Source organism: Lithobates pipiens, unplaced genomic scaffold (assembly GCF_037356315.1).
Source record: "Lithobates pipiens isolate NorthernLeopardFrog02 unplaced genomic scaffold, aLitPip1_a1.2 Scaffold_23, whole genome shotgun sequence".
NCBI classification, from domain to species: Eukaryota; Metazoa; Chordata; class Amphibia; order Anura; family Ranidae; genus Lithobates; species Lithobates pipiens.
In genome coordinates, this window is record NW_027507785.1 from 130754767 (window position 1) to 130772017 (window position 17251).

At 43.4% G+C, this 17251-nt stretch overlaps 1 protein-coding gene across 5 annotated transcripts in view; it reads left to right on the plus strand.

The window, feature by feature from the left end:
• Nucleotides 1-17251, plus strand: part of TMEM184B (transmembrane protein 184B) — a 337694-nt gene that overhangs the window by 120649 nt on the left and 199794 nt on the right. The window lies entirely within an intron of this gene.

Consider the following 17251-nt stretch of genomic DNA (forward strand, 5'->3'; position numbering starts at 1 on the left):
ACTAAATTTGCGTCCTTTTCTTCCTACAAATAGAGCTTTCTTTTGATGGTATTCGATTGCCTCTGTTTTTTTTTAATTTTTTACGATATAAAAGCAAAAAGACTGAAAATTTTTGGAAAAAAAATATATTTTCTACTTTTTGTTATAAGAAAAATCGAATAAACTAAATTTTAGTCATACGTTTAGGCCAAAATGTAGTCAGCCACATGTCTTTAGTAAAAAAAAATGTCAATAAGCGTATATTTATTGGTTTGCGCAAAAGTTATAGCATCTACAGACTAGAGTACATTTTCTGGAATTTACACAGCTTTTAATTTATGACTGCCTATCTCATTTCTTGAGGTGCTAAAATGGCAGGGCAGTACAAACCCCCCCCCCCCCCCAAATGACCCTATTTTGGAAAGTAGACACCCCAAGGAAATTGCTGAGTGGCATGTTGAGCCCATTGAATATTTTTTTTTTTTTTTGTCACAAGTGATTAAATAATGACACAAAAAAAAAAAAGTTTACAAAAAGTTGTCACTAAATGATATATTGCTCACACATGCCATAGTTATATGTGGAATTGCACCCCAAAATATATTCTGCTGCTTCTCCTGAGTACGGGGATACCACATATGTGGGATTTTTTGGGAGCCTAGCCTCCTACGGGACCCCGAAAACCAATCGCTGCCTTCAGGATTTCTAAGGGTGCAAATTTTTGATTTCACTCCTCACTACCTATCAGTTTCGAAGGCCATAAAATGCCAAAATAGCACAACACCCCCCCCAAATGACCCCAAGCTATTTACTGAGAGACATGTTGAGTCCATGAAATATTTTATATTTTGCCACAAGTTGCGGGAATATTACAAACTTTTTTTTTTTTTTGCACAAAGTTGTCACTTAATGATATATTGCTCACACATGCTATGGGCATAAGTGAAATTACACCCCAAAATAAATTCTGCTTCTCCCTAGTATGGGGATACCACATATGGGGGACTTTTTGGGAGCCTAGTTGCGTACGGGACCCCGAAAACCAAGCACTGCCTTCAGGATTTAAATATAAAATGCTACCAAAAAAAAACTTTTAGTGATCGCAGGGATCAGGCCTGACTCTGCGAACGCTGCAGTTATGTGTTTAGTGTTTTGTAAGTGACAGTGATCGATCGATACTGCACTTGGGTGGGCTGGGCTGAGGGGCAAAACGCAGGTGCTAGCAGGTATCTGGGCTGATCTCACTAACAATGCATTTTTTTGGAACCCTAAACTGCTGGGGACGCTAGTATAGATCTGATCAGATATTGATCTGTTCAGATACTATACCACTACGGGAGGTGTATGCTTTGCGCGTGGGTGTTAGCGGTACTGGCACTAACCTAGCGCTGCCTGGGGCAAAGCAGACCCTGACCCTAAAACCTAATTGATATCACACGCCGGGTGATCGGGGGGTTAAACCTTTATTGGGTAATAAATGGTGGGTGCCCTGATGCTATAAAAAGCAAACTAACTAACCAGAGTCACCCGTAACACTTATACGGTGATCACTGGTGAAAGGGTTAACTAGGGGCAATCAGGGGGTTAAAACCTTTATTAGGTAGTATATGGGGGTTCCTGACGCTATATAAAAACCTGACGGGGAACCTAAATAACTAACTGGCTAACCAGCGTCACCAGTGACACTTATACGGTGATCGCTGGTGAAAGGGTTAACTCTAGGGGCAATCAGGGGGTTAAAATCTTAGGTAATATATGGGGGTACCTAACGCTTTAAAAACTTGGCGGTGAACATAAAAAATAACTAACTACCTAGCGGCACCAGTGACACTAATGCAGCGATCAGAAAAACGATCGCTTAGTGACACTGGCAAAAGGGGGCAAAAGGGTTAACTAGGGGCGATCAGGGGTTAAACCTTTATTAGTGTTAGGTCCAGGGTAGCCCCCTACCCCCCCTAACTGCCCTGACACTTTTTACTTTCACAACTGACACTAAATGCAGTGATCAGTAAATAAATGATCACTGCAATCAGTGACACTGTGACTGGGAGGGGGGGGGGGGGTGATCGGGGGGTGATTTGTGTGCCTATGTGTACCTACATGTCAGTGTAGTGTTGGTGCACTTACTATCTCTGCTCTCCTCGCAGTCCGGTCAAAAAGACCGCCCCAAGGAGAGCGACATCACTTCCTCCCTGGCTGTGTTTACACTACACAGGCGGGGGAAGCTTCTCATTCGCCAGGACCGATCGAGAGGGGATTGTCAGAAACAAACGGCCATCCCCTCATCCTGGATCGCTTCTGAAGCGAAACAGACTGCCGCAGCCAGCGGGAGGGGGTCCGATCAGACCCCCCACCCTCTGGAAGGCAAGCGCGTACATGTACGTGCTTGTGCCTGTCGGTGCCATTGTGCCGACGTACATTTACATGCGGTGGTCCTTAAGTGGTTAAAGGGGATCTTCACTTCTGCAATGTTCTTGTCCTGTGGCTCATCTCCCATTCTGTACTCTTTACATATGCTGTGCAGGTGTGCCACAGGCTCCCCCTCACCACTGGCTTCTGATATCTGCGATATTGTTGACACTTGCACATCTGTATTTGAACATGGCACAAGTTTTGTGCCCCTTAGCAAGACACTGTCTTCTGGAAAGTGATGTGAACATCCCAGGAAGCAGCAGGGCCCCTAGTGTCATTGACTGGATGAGAAAGCAGATAGGAAAGCAGTGGAAACTGTGTGGTTTTATTTATTTTTTTCTTCAGCTGGGGGGCGTACCAGGAAAGGAAGGGAAATTGCCATTGTAAAAGGTCTGTTTTAACCACTTGCCGCCCGCCCTATAGGCAATTGACGGTGGCAAAGTGGTTTCATAATCCTGATCGGACGTCATATGACGTGATCAGGATTATGAGCCGCCGCGCGCCCCCGGGGTCGCGCATCGCGGCGATCGTTGTTGCGGGTGTCTGTCTGACACCCGGCAACTACGATCTCTGTAAAGAGTCTCCGACGGAGACTCTTTACCACGTGATCAGCCGTGTCCAATCACGGCTGATCACAGTGTAAATGGGAAGAGCCGGTGATCGGTTCAATCACTTGTGACGCGAGCAGAGGAGAGCCGATCGGCTGCTCCTCTGACAGGGGGGGTCTGTGCTGATCGATTATCAGCACAGCCCCCCCCCCGAGGATGCCCACACTGGACCACCAGGGACGCCACCAGACCACCAGGGAAAAGGTAATCCTCCCTAGACCACCAGGGATGCCAGTCAGCACAATGGATGCCAATCAGTGCCCATAATGGATGCCAATCAGTGCCCACAATGGGCATCACTGATTGGCATGCATTATTGTTTGGCACTGATTGGCATCCATTAGTACAGTATAACACCAATGCCGCCTATGAGTGCCCACCTGTGCCGCCCATCCATGCCCACCTGTGCCGCCCATCCGTGCCCATCAATGCCACCTCATCAGTGCCACTTCATTGGTGCCACATCATTGGTGCCCATCAGTGTAGCCCCATCAGTGCCCATCAGTGAAGGAGAAAACGTACTTATTTACAAAGTTTTGAAACTGAAACAAAAAAAACATTTTTTTTTTCAAAAATTTCGGTATTTTTTTTATTTGTAACGCAAAAAATAAAAACCGTAGAGGTGATCAAATACCACCAAAAGAAAGCTCTATTTGTGGGAAAAAAATGATAAAAATTTCATTTGGGTACAGTGTAGCATGACTGCACAATTGTCATTCCAAGTGCGACAGAGCTGAAAGCTCAAAATTGGTCTGGGCAGGAAGGTGTTTAAGTGCCCGGTATTGAAGTGGTTAAGTCTGAGTTGTCACTCATGTGAGGCCATTTTACATTTAATTTGTCAGGTCTTTTGACTGGGCTCCCCCCCCCCCCTCTCTTCCTACTTATTTTAATAACCCTTTGCATGCTTCAAAATCCTAATTCAATCATTTACACATAGTTTATAACAGAATGCTGTAAATTGTTTTTACTACAGAGCTCAGTATGGGGGCAGTCTTCTGTATTTCTACATCTTTGCATTTCTGTACTACCTGTCTTTACACAGGTGCATTTTCATCATATAATGTTGGCCTCCCTAACAACATGATCAGTACCCAGCAACAGAAGACAGGTGTGCAGAGGAGGATGTAGCTTAACCCTTTTGTGCTCATTTCCAGTTTTCCTCTTCCAGAGTAGATTATGCAAACAAATATTTGCTATTGTATACAAATTCAGTATGGTTTTTATTAGGTGGCTTATTTCATTTTAAATACGGCGAACACTTCATTACCAAACTGCCAGGCCTAGGATTACAGAGCCTGTGTAAGCTGCAGCAGAAGCTTGTGGGTGTGGTATGGGGGTGATATGAGCTGATGGGGCTAGAAAATAGAAGTTTACATCCCATTGTAACACAGTCTTGCCTGCTGCAGGACCACTCTGGATGTGCTACCTGCTAGGTATAACTTTTGTGAATGAAAGTAGCTTATATATACAGTGCCTTGAAAAAGTATTCATATCCCTTGAAATTTTCCACATTTTGTCATGTTACAACCAAAAACGTGAATGTATTTTATTGGGAATTTTAGATGATAGACCAACACAAAGTGGCACATAATTGTAAAGTGGATGGAAAATGATAAATAGTTTTAAATTTTTTTTTTTTACAAATATGTGAAAAGTATGGCATGCGTTTGTATTAAGCCCCCTTTGCTCTGATACCCCTAACTAAAATTCGTGGAACCTATTGCCATCAGAAGTCACCTAATTAGTAAATAGAGTCCACCTGTGTGTAATTTAATCCTAGTATAAATACAGCTGTTCTGTTAAGCCCTCAGATGTTTGTTAGGGAACCTTTGTGAGCAAACCGCATCATGAAGACCAAGGAACACGCCAGACAGGGCAGGGACAAAGTTGTTAAGAAGTTTAAAGCAGAGTTAAGTAAAAAAAAAAAAAAAATATTCCAAACTTTAAAATCTCTCACGGAGCACTGTTCAATCCATCGTCTGAAAATGAAGAGTATGGCACAACTGCAAACCTGCAAAGACATTGCCGTCCACCTAAACTGACATAGCGGGCAAGGAGAGCATTAATCAGAAGCAACCAAGAGCCCCATGGTAACTCTGGAGGAGCTGCAGAGATCCATAGCTCAGGTAGGAGAATCTGACCACAGGACAACTATTAGTCATGCACTGCACAAATTGGGCCTTTATGGAAGAGTGGCAAGAAGAAAGCCATTGTTGAAAGAAAGCCATAAGAAGTCAGTTTGCGAGAAGCCATGTGGAGGACACCACAAACATGTGGCAGAAAGTGCTCTGGTCAGATGAGACCAAAATGGAACATTATATGTTGGAAAAAAAACTAACACTGCACATCACCCTGAACACTGCCACCCCCATGTTTCATGGTGGGGATGGTGTGCCATTATGTCGGGATGCAGGTGGATGGAGCCAAATACACGGCAGTCTTAAGCCTCGTACACACTATCGGATTTTCAGAAGGGAATTGTGTATTGACAGACTGTTGGCCTAAAATCCAACTGTTTGTACACTCCATTGGACAATTGCTGTGGGATTTTCTGTGGACAAATGTTGGATGTCAGGCTTAGAAATTTTCCACGAACAACGGTCTGTTTTCAGATTTTCTGATTGCGTGCACACAAGTCCGTCAGACAAAAGTCCAAAATAAAAACACGCATGCTCAGAATCAATTCTCACCAAACATAACATTAGCAGAAGGTGCCCAAAGGATGAAAAGCCACGTAGTACGTCACTACGTTCGTCTTTGGCTGACAATTGTGTGCCGTTTGAATGCAAGACAAGTTCATGGCCAACGCCCTTTGAACAAAAGTATGGAGCTTTGTCAGAGGAAAATCCGATCGTGTGTATGAGGCTTTAGAAGAAAACTTGTTAGAGTCTTCAAACACTTGAGACTGGGGTGGAGGTTCACTTTCCAGCAGGACAACAACCCTAAGCATACAGCCAGAGTTACAATGGAATGGTTTAGATCGAAGCATATCCCTGTGTTAGAATTGTCCAGTCAAATTCCATACCTAAATCCAATTGAGAATCTGTGGCAAGACTTCAAATTGCTGTTTTCAGACGCTCTCTGTCCAATCTGACAGAGCTTGAGCTATTTTGAAAAGAAGAATGGTCAAAAAATTCACTCTCTAGATGTGCAAAGCTCAGAGACATACACAAAAAAACATGCAGCTGTAATTGCAGCGAAAGGTGGTTCTACAAAGTATTGACTCAGGGGGCTGAATACAAATTCAGGGCTGAGCTCAGTGCTTCCTTCTCTGGGCTGGCCGCTCAGCTGTCGGCTAATTGCCAGCTCCCATCTCTCTCCACAGTTACTCAGCTGTTGATGATCTTGCTAGTCAGTCCTGCCTACTTAAGCCGTCCAATCCAGAGGAGCTCTGCCTTCGCCTTGGTCACCTCACAAGAAACAATCTCTGCCTTCCTTTTTAAAGACAGGCTTTGCTGACATCCCTTCTGGCTACAGATCCTGCTTGCTGTTCCACAACTTTGATTCCTGGCTTGGCTGACTATCCGTTCCAGTTACTGAACTTTTTGGCTATGTTTTGACTACATTTGTTCTTTTTACTTTTATTATTAACCACTTCCCACCCGGCCAATGCACATAAACGGCCGGGTGGGAGCCGTCTACTCCTGATAGGACGTTCAGGAACGTCCATCAGAAGGAGCGGGATCGCGCGCGTGCGTGCCCGCGCAGCGGCGCGATCCCGATGCGCCCATGTCACCCAGACACGGCGCATCTCAGATCGGCAGGAGGGCTCTGTGATTGGCCCTCCTGAACACATGACGGCCGTGTCCAATCACGGCCGTCATGTGATGTAAACAAACAGCTGGTTGCTAGGCAATCGGCTCCTCCTCTCCTCACACAGAAGTCATCGCTGAGGAGAGGAGAGCAGATCGCTGCAGCCAGCTGATGATCAGTGAGTATGAGCTGTTTTTTACAGCTTTTTACTCACTGGTCACCAGTCTAGTGTAAACACAAATCACCACACAGTGTAAACACACCACACAGTATAAACACAATGTCCCCACACATGTCCCCAAATAATAAAAACATGTCCCCCACATATGTCCCACTAAAATCACATGTCCCAATGATTATCTGCAAACATATGTACGTGATCACCTGCACACATATGTACATGATCATTTGCGTACATATGTCCGTGATCACACAAACCAATTATTATACACTTAACGGAATTTTTTTTTACCAAAAACATGTAGCAGAATACATTTTGGCTTAAATTTATGACAAAATTTGATTTTATTGGATTTCTTTTAAAATAGAAAAAAGAAAATATTGTTTTTTTTTTCCAAATTTCCGCTTTTTTGCGCTTGTATCGCAAAAAATAAAAAACGGAGTCGTGAATAAATACCACCAAAATAAAGCTCTATTTGTGCGAACAAAATGATAAAAATTTCATTTGGGTACAGTGTAGAATGACCGCGCAATTGTCACTGAAAGCGCTAGAGCGATGAAAGCTGAAAATTGGGCTGGGAAGGAAGGGGGCGAAAGTGCCCTGTATTGAAGTGGTTAAAGTGTGATTTAACTGTACTTCTGTCTCAGCTTGATTTGTGGTTTCTGAAACAAATGCACGCCACGCTTTTCACATATTTGTAAACATTGTTGAAAGCCATTTATCGTTTTACCTTCCACTTCACAATTATGTGCCACTTTGTGTTGGCCTATCACACAAAATCCCAATAAAATACATTTAAGTTTTTGGTTGTGACATGACAAAATGTGTAAAAATTTCAAGGGGTATGAATACTTGTATGAAGGCACTGTATATAAATATCGATGCTGCCTCACATTATCCATTATAAGTTTTTTCCTACTTGCTACTACACATGCACCAGGTATTGGCATTATTAATAAGTTAACCCAAAACTTTCCACTCTCCTCTAACAGCAATCAGATCCCAGCAGAAGTCTCCAATCACGAATAACTTATTTGCAGCTTGTCACATGATCTATTGAAGAGAGCCGCAAAGTTATTAGGTAAAGGAGACTTCCTTTGCCTGATTGCTAATGTGTGTGGGGATTACTGGAGATTTGAGAAGATCAGCAACAATGTAATCAATTGTAAGCAACTAGTATTGTGACTTGGTCATCCAATGCCCAGGGAGACTAAGGCAAACTCATCCCGTCTTTGAGGTTTTATTGCACATGTACAGGCAGCCGGAAGTAGACACCACTGACCACAAGTAAACGAATGCTTCTTTGGCCAGCATTGTTAAAATGCAGCATATCAAAAAGTAGGGTTTGTTTTTTGTGATGTACTATTGTGAGTCACTTAGCAGCTTGTGCATTGGGGTGCCATTCTAAATTGTTGGCACTGAAATGTACCGTAGAGCGTGCCGTGTATTACCACTGAGGTAAAATGCTCATTACTGCAATTCATGGGTCTGAAGCCTAAGTATACTTTGAAAAAGACTTGTGTCTAAAGACCTTCCCCCTTTTCCATGTAAACGAAACCACTCTGCAATTACCTTAAGTGAGCGGGGCAAAGCATTGCAGGAGCCTACAACATATCGGGTGGTGTTCAGTCAGAGGAAACTCTTTGTAAGCTTACAAGTAAACCAATTTTTCATTTGGACCTTTGCACCCTGATATTCTATCTCCCTGTCACCCAGCACCCCTACTACAAACCTCCTGGACACCTGATCACTAATTTTCTTACCTCCCAGTACTCCTGGCACTTGAACATGCAATCTCTATATCAGGCTGTAACTATAAGTCCTCATGCACATGGACGTTTTAAAAAAAAACGGGCTGTAAAGCTAGTACAGACGCCAGGAAAAAAAGCAGCGTTAAAAATGCAATTTTTTCTGTATTTTGCATTGAATTCAATGCACGTTAAGCCGTGCTAGCTCTCAGCCGAGTTTCTCTGTCTCTATTCAGAAATCAATGGTTCCCTATGGGAGCCCATTGATGTGAATAGAAGTCTCACCAGAAGTCGGATCAAGAAGATCCGACTTGTGTGCTGAGAATCTTGAAGGGGGAACCCTGCAAAAATTGAAAACAAAAATTAGCATGAAGTTCCCCCCCCCCAGACGATACCAGATCCTTATCCCAGCGCGCAGCCCGGTAGCTCAGGAAAGGCCCACCCCCCGGACCATACCAAGCCACATGCCCTCAACATGGGGGGTTGGTGCTTTAGGGCAGGGAGGGCCCTGCGCCCCGCACCCCAAAGCACCTTGTCCCCATGTTGATGAGGACAAGGTCCTCTTCCTGACAACCCTTGCCCGGTGGTTGTCGGGGTCTGCAGGCGGGGGGCTTATCGGAATCTGGGAGCCCCCTTTAATAAGGGGACCCCAGTTCCCGGCCCCCCACCCTATGTGAATAAGTATGGGGTACATCGTACCCCTACCCATTCACCTTGGGTAAAAAGCACCAACCCCCCCCCCCCCCCCCCATGTTGAAGGCTTGTGACTTGGTATGGTCCAGGAGGGGGGGTGGCGCTTACTCGTCCCCCTTTTCTAACCAACTGGGCTACGTGCTTGGATAAGGGTCTGGTATGGATCGTGGGGGGGGGGGGGGCATGCCATTTTTTCGGTGGGGGGCGAGGTTTAATTTTCAAACGAGATAATACAGCAACTAGCGGAGGAGGATTTTTGCCTTTGTGGGAATATTAGAGACCTGGTTTAATGGTTTACATGACTGGCTTGCGACTATGCAGGGGTACTCCATGTGTAGGAGAGACAGGGAAGGTAGGAGAGGGGGAGGAGTGTGTTGCAGCAGGTCAAGAGTCAATTAATGGTGAATATGAGGGATAAATCTAGTGAGGAAGTAAAGTCTCTGTGGCTGGAGCTTCAAAGGGTTGACGCAAAGGTAAATTGTGGGTGTATGGTTTAGGTCCCCTACTTTAACAGTTGGGGAGGCAGGGCAATGGCATGATTCATGGGGGACTTCAACTATTCTGATCCTTAGTGGGCAGACAAAGCTACACGCTCAACTAAGGCTTGTTTCTTCAATGCGATGCAGGACAATTTCTTGAGTCAAATGGTGGAAGCCCCAACTAGAAAAAAAACGCTTTACCAGATCTGCTACTTGCCAACAACAGATTGCAGATGTGGAAGTAGGGCATTATGTAAGAAACAGTTATCACAGAGTAATTACGTTATCATTTATGGCTAAGAAAAGGTGTTGAGAATAGGAAAAGAGCACCATTTCTAAAGAGCCAATTTTACTGAACTGCGTTCCATACCAAATGACACTAAATGGGACCAGGTTCTTGACACACACAACACTAAAGAGACGTGGCAGTGCTTTATTCACATATTAAAGCGGAGTTCCATCCTAAAGTGAACTTCTGCTCATCGGATTCCTCCCCCCTCTGGTGCCACAATTGGCACCTTTCAGGGGGGAGGGGGATGCAGATACCTGTATAATCCAGGTATCTGCACCCACTTCCGGGACTAGCTAGCCGCAGATGATGGCCAAGAGGTCACCATCAACCTTCCAAAACTAAAAAGAATGGAATAAGAATTGCAAGAGGGCAGCTAAAGTATATTACCAAAGACACATTGCTGAGGACATTCAAAAATATCCCAAAATGTTTTTCAAATATTTTAATAGTAAATAGGTGAGTTCAGAACATAATAAGAATAACAAGGCTGACCTTTAGTAACTTGAACCTTCAGTTCCCTCCACATATTTTCTATGGAATTGGGGTCTGGAGACTGGCTAGGCCACTCTAGGACCTTAATGTGCTTCTTGAGCCACTCCTTTGTTGCCTTGGCTGTGAATTTTGGGTCATTGTTATGCTGATGTACCCATCCACGACCTATTTTCAATGCCCTGGCTGAAGGAAGGAGGTACTCGCCCAAGATTTGACAGTACATGGTCCTGTCCATCGTCCCTTTTGATGTGGTAATGTTGTCCTGTGCCCTTAGCAGGAAAACACCCCCAAAGCATAATGTTTCTACCTCCATATTTGACAGTTGGGATGGTGTTCTTCATAGGCAGCATTTCTCCTCCTCCAAACACGATGAGTTGATGCCAAAGAGCTACATTTTGGTCTCAACTAACCACAAACACTTTCATCCAGTTCTCCTCTGAATCATTCAGATGTCCATTCGTAAACTTCAGACAGGCCTCTACATGTGCTTTCTTGAGCAGGGGACATGGCAGGCACTGCAGGATTTCAGTCCTTCATGATGTAGTGTTACCAATAGGGGTGCAAAGGATCAAAAAACTATTGGATCGTTCCTCGGATCAGAGTCGCGGATCGGATCATTTTTCGGATCAGCAAATAATAATTGAATTTGCAAAAACCTGTGAAAATGCCACCACCATATAGTCCCCACTGCAATATACATCTCCCCCGCTGTAATATACACGTCATCTCACCCAATGTAATATTGACTGAGCATGGATGGGTATGGCTGGGTATTGGCAGGGTAAATATTGGCAAAGTATTGCAGGGTGTGTATGGGCAGGGTGTGTATGGGCAGTTTATTGGCAGGGTAAGCTGTGGCTGCCATCAGATTTCTCCACTCCACTGTACAGATCAGTACAGAGAGGGGAGAGAGAAACCGGCGTCGTCATGATGCCGTCACGGAGCAATCACATTGTAAACACCGATGGGTGTACCAAGATAGCCGCCGCTCCGGAACTAGGCCGAAGCCGCAGCCTTTCCTAAGGCCGAGACCGCGGATCGCGGCATGTGCCGATGTGAGCGGGGTGACCCGGTCAGATTGCGGAACGGTGCCGATCCGTTGCACCCCTAGTTACCAATTGTTTTCTTGGTGACTATGGTCTCCACTGCCTTGAGATCATTGACAAGATTCTCCCGTGTAGTTCTGGGCTGATTCCTCACCATTCTCATGATCATTGAAACTCCCACAAGGTGAGATCTTGCATGGAGCCCCAGACTGAGTGAGATTGACAGTTATTGTGTTTCTTCCATTTTGGGGATAATCGCACCAACTGTTGTCACCCTCTCACCAAGCTGCTGAGCTTTGGCAGGGCTGCACTGTATGTTGGGGTCCGTTTTTTGTTTTTATGCCCCTTTTTACTGCGCTGTGAGGTGCTTGAGGAAATTTACCTCAAGAGAGGCTGCTGCCATTTTGCTGAGGCTGCAGCAATTTTCCTATAGTCTTATGCAGTGTATTTTTTAAAGGGTTCGGCGGCCATTCTCTTGGTGATTTTTGTACTAAGGACGGCCGGCGGCCATTTTCTTGTAGCCTCAGCGCGTTTTTTCCCCCTCTAGTGCTGGGTCTGTGTACCTCAGAACAGCGCAGATTTCACTCTGAGCACTTTGTGACTGAAACAGGGTAGAGCAGTCAGCGGCAGCACAGCGCAGCACTTGGTCAGGGTGGGTCTTGTGTACATTGCCTTAAGTCCCTAAGTTGTGGCAGCGAGTGAGGGTCAGCATGGCGTCATAAGCTAGCGCTTCTTCCCCAGACATCCCTGCTATTGCAATTGGCTCACCTGCAAAAAATGTGGTGCCTATGGACGCTTTGTCATCAGTCGTAGAGACCTTTGTTGCCAGGGTAGAAGCGGCGTGAGGGCGAAAGGGGGGGGGTAAAAAACAACCCCCCCCCGTCTTCTGGGGAGAGCTGGTTCAGACTCGGGTCCTGCCTGGTGGCCCCTGTTCTGACGTGTCAGAGGATGCGGACCAGGACCGTTCGGACAGTGAGAATGACTGGGTTAGCACAGGAAAAAATGCTAGTAGAAGCACTTTTCACTGCGGTGCGGGATACCCGGAAAACACAGGATGCAGCAGGAACCTGCTGAAGTGGCGGTCCCTTTTGGGTCCCGCAAACCGACCCACATGCCTAAAGGTGTTTCCGTATTGGACTTGTTTTGATAAGTTCATCTACAAGGAATGGGGAAGTCCACAGCAGGCCTTTTCAGTCCCAAGAAGAATGGTGGTGCGTTGCCCCTTTTGAGGAGAGCCCCTGGAAAAAATGGACGTCTCCTCCGGTCCTTGAACCCCCCCCCCCAGGAATCCAGGTTAAATAAAGTAACCACTAATGTAAACAAGCATTTACCCCATTCTGCCTAGTGACAGTGTCGCTGATCTCTGCTTCCTTTGATCGGGAGCAGATATCGGTGACCTGTCAAACGTAGCTACGCCCCCCACAGTTAGAAACACTCCCCAGGACACATTTAACCCTTACCCTGCCCCCTAGTAGTTAACCCCTTCCCTGCCAGTGTCATTTACACAGGAATCGGTGCATTTGTATAGCACTGATTGCTGTATAAATGACAATGGTCCCAAAAATGTGTCAAAATGTCCCATGTGTCTGCCATAATGTCGGTCATGATAAAAAGCACTGATTGCCGCCATTACTAGTAAAAAAAATAAAAATAATTATTAATAAAAATGCCATATAACTATCCCCTATTTTGTAAACTCTATAACTTTTGCGCAAACCAATCAACAAACGTTTATTGTGATTTTTTTTTTTTTTACTAAAAATTATGTAGAATACGTATCGGCCTAAACTGAGGAAAATAATTTTTTTTAGATATTTTTGGGGGATATTTATTATAGCAAAATGTAAAAAAGAATGCGTTTTTTCCAAAATTGACGCTTTTTTTTTTTCATTTATAGCGCAAAGAATAAAACTGGCTGATCAAATACCACCAAAAGAAAGCTCTATTTGTGGGAAAAAGACGTCAATTTTGTTTGGAAGCCACGCTGCATGACCGCGCAATTGTCGGTTAAAGTGACGCAGTGCTGAATCGCAAAAAGTACTCTGGTCAGGAAGGGGGTAAAATCTTCCGGAGCTGAAACAGTTAAGACAGCTCCCATAGGGAAACCTTGATTTTCACACGTCATGTGACATGAGCGCCCAATGTCGGAGCATTTGTCACACCAGTGTAAACCTGGCCTTATAGGGGTCAAATACTTATTTTGCTCATTAAAATGCAAATCAATTGATGACTTTTTTTTTTTTCTTGTTCTGTCTCTCACTATTAAAATAAACCTACCATTAAAATTATAGACGGATCATTTTTGTCATTGAGCAAATGTACAAAATCAGCAGGGGATCCAAAACTTTTTTCCCTCCATTTTTAATGTTTAAAAAAGACTAGAATAACTGAATACAAAATAGTCAGGACCGGATGGCTTAACCCCCAAGAGTTCTCAAAAAGCTTAGTCCTGTTATTGGCAGAATTTTTTTTTTTTTTTTTTTTTTTTTTTTGTGGACTGTTTACTGACTGGAAAGGTGCCAGCTGATTGATAAAAAGCAAACGTGGTACCAATAATCAGAAAAGGACCAAGATAAATACTTGAGAACTACAGACCAGTCAACTTAACATCAATTGTAGGTAAACCATTGTAAGGATTCTCTTTTTAAGGTAAAAGTATTCCCGAGCAGCTGGGCAGCCGCTGGAATACTTTTACAAAATGCGGAAGGGGGGTCACTTCCACTTCCGTCTCTGTGTTTCTTTGTTGCTATGGGGCCAGTGAAGTGGCTGATCAGACCGATCTGTGCCTGATCAGCTGCATTGGAGCCCAAAGGAGAGATCGGGGGGTTTAATAGGATCGGGGGGTCTGTCATTGCTAATGCCATCAAAAGGAATGTTTTAAATTCCTTTTGACAGCAATAAAAGTGATCAAAAAAAATATTTTTAACTCCGCAAAAAATCTAAAAAAAAACAAACAATAAATTCTAAAAAAAATAAATAAAAAAAAAAAGCGCCCTCGTCACCCCGTGTTCACACGTCGGTCCCTCATGCATATGTAAACAGATCGCAACACATGTGAAGTATTACTGCGATCATTGGAGCCAGAGCAATAATTCTAGCACCAGACCTCCTCTGTATCTTTAAACTGGTAACCTGCAAAGGCTTTTAAAGCATCACCTATAGATAGTAATTAAAATGACCGTAGTTTGTCCCCATTCCGTGAGGGCTAACTTCACGTGTTTTTTTTTCTATTTATTTTTTTTATATTCATTAGTGTGTTTTTTCCAAAAATTATTGCGTTTTGAGTGGCCACTGTGCAAATATCGTGTGACATAAAATATTTCAATGACTGCCATTTTATTCTCTAGAGTCTCTGATTAATAAAAAAATAATATATATGTATGTGTGTGTGTGTTTGGGGGTTCTAAGTAATTTTCTAACAAAAGTAGATTTTTATGAGAAATGTAAGAATTAGGCACAGTATTGAGGTAGTTAAAATGGTCAGCTTTTATTTATTCATGCAAAACCTTTCTCCCAAAAAGAGTTGCTTATAAAGTGTGAGCTTATATAAAGTTTGGCTACAGTGTGTTAGTAGTGGTTTTAAATCTACTAATACATTTAGCACTACCCTCACCCCAGACTGACAATACTGATGTGCCTCCTCTGCTCATGCCTCCAGAGCGGTCTCACTAATACAGGAGGTGTGTTACTGGCCAGAACGCCAGGTGAAAACATTTTTTGGACCAATAAAAATGTATTTCGGATTTGTCGTTGGCTACCTTTTTTTTATGCTGTAAATCTTAGGCCCTCCTCTAAAGAACTGCAGTCTACCTGTCCAGCATGTGATTATTAGAATTTGTAACCGTGTCATCAACATTTCAACTGGTTATGTTTTATAATTATTTAAATGATGGAAGACTGATGTGGTTAAAGGACATTTTATGATGAAAGCAGCTTGAGGAAGCTCTTCTGGATTCTAGGCTTGGAGGCTTCGGATTTAAAATCCATGTGATCAAGGTCACTTGATCTCTGTATTTACAAATTTGATTTACTTTCTTTAATGAGAGCAGGCAGCTGTTTGCTAAAACATACTCTATTCAGTGCTTTATATGTAGGTCATAAGAGCAAAATTAAATTTCCCTAAACAGGATGTAATTTTCTGTAATGTACCAACCAAGGTCCTGTGATTTTTTTTTTTTTTTTTTTTTTTTTTTCTTCTTTTCTTTCCTCTACTGTCCTGTTTAGGGGTGTAAAAGCAAAATAAAGATAAGGAGCATTAACCACTTAAGCCCCGGACCAATTTGCAGCCAAAGGACCAAGCCCCTTTTTGCGATTCGGCACTGCGTCACTTTAACTGACAATTGCGTGGTTGTGCGACGTGGCTCCCAAGCACAATTGGTGTCCTTTTTTCCCCCCCCCACAAATGGAGCTTTCTTTTGGTGGTATTTGATCACCTCTGCGGTTTTTATTTTTTGTGCTATAAACAAAAGCAGAGCGACAATTTTGAAAAAAATGCAATACTTTTTGCTATAATAAATATCCCCAAAAAATATATAAAAAATACATTTTTTTCCCTCAGTTTAGGCCGATACGTATTCTAAATATTTTGGGTAAAAAAAAAAAATTGCAATTAGCGATGATTGATTGGTTTGCACAAAAGTTATAGTGTTTACGAAATAGGGGATAGTTTTATAGCATTTTTATTAATATTTTTTTTTTTTTATTGTGACTGCGACATGGCGGACACATGGGACATTTTTGGAACCATTGTCATTTATACAGCAATCAAGTGCTATTTAACCAGTTCCCGACCGGCGCACGCCAATGTACGTCGGCAGAATGGCACGGGCAGGCATATTGGTGTACAGGTACATCCATTTTTAAATGGCGCCCTGCCATCATGTGCGTGCCGGAGGCGGCATGCTCGTGTGCTGGTCGGGACCCCCATGAGTCTGGTCGCAGGTCCCGTGGACTCTATCGCCACGGGGATACCCGCGATCGTCTCACGGGGAGATGCCATTGTAAACGGCATCTCCCCGTTCTGCCTAGCAACAAGTGACGCTAATCTCTGCTCCATGTGATTGTGTTCGTGAACACTGATCTCTGCTCCAAAGCCCAGCCTCTCAGTAACGCCCCTAGGAACACTTAACACCTACACTGCCACCCCCTGGTTAACCCCTTGACTGCCAGTGTCATTTACACAGGAAGCAATGCATTTGTATAGCATTGATTGCTGTATAAATGACAATGGTCCCAAAAATGTCTGTGTCCGCCACAATGTCGCAGTTACAATAAAAATCGCTGATCGCCGCCATTACTAGTAAAATTTTTTTTTATAAAAAGCCATAAAACTATATTTTGTAAACGCTATAACTAAACCAATAACGCAAACCAATCAAGAATCGCTTATTGCGATTTTTATTTTTTTTTTACCAAAAATATGTAGAAGAATACGTATCGGCCTAAATTGAGGGGAAAATTTTTTTTTTTATATATTTTTGGGGGATATTTATTATAACAAAGTAAAAAATTATGCGTTTTTTTTCAAAATTGTCGATCTATTTTTGTTTATAGCGCAAAAAATAAAAA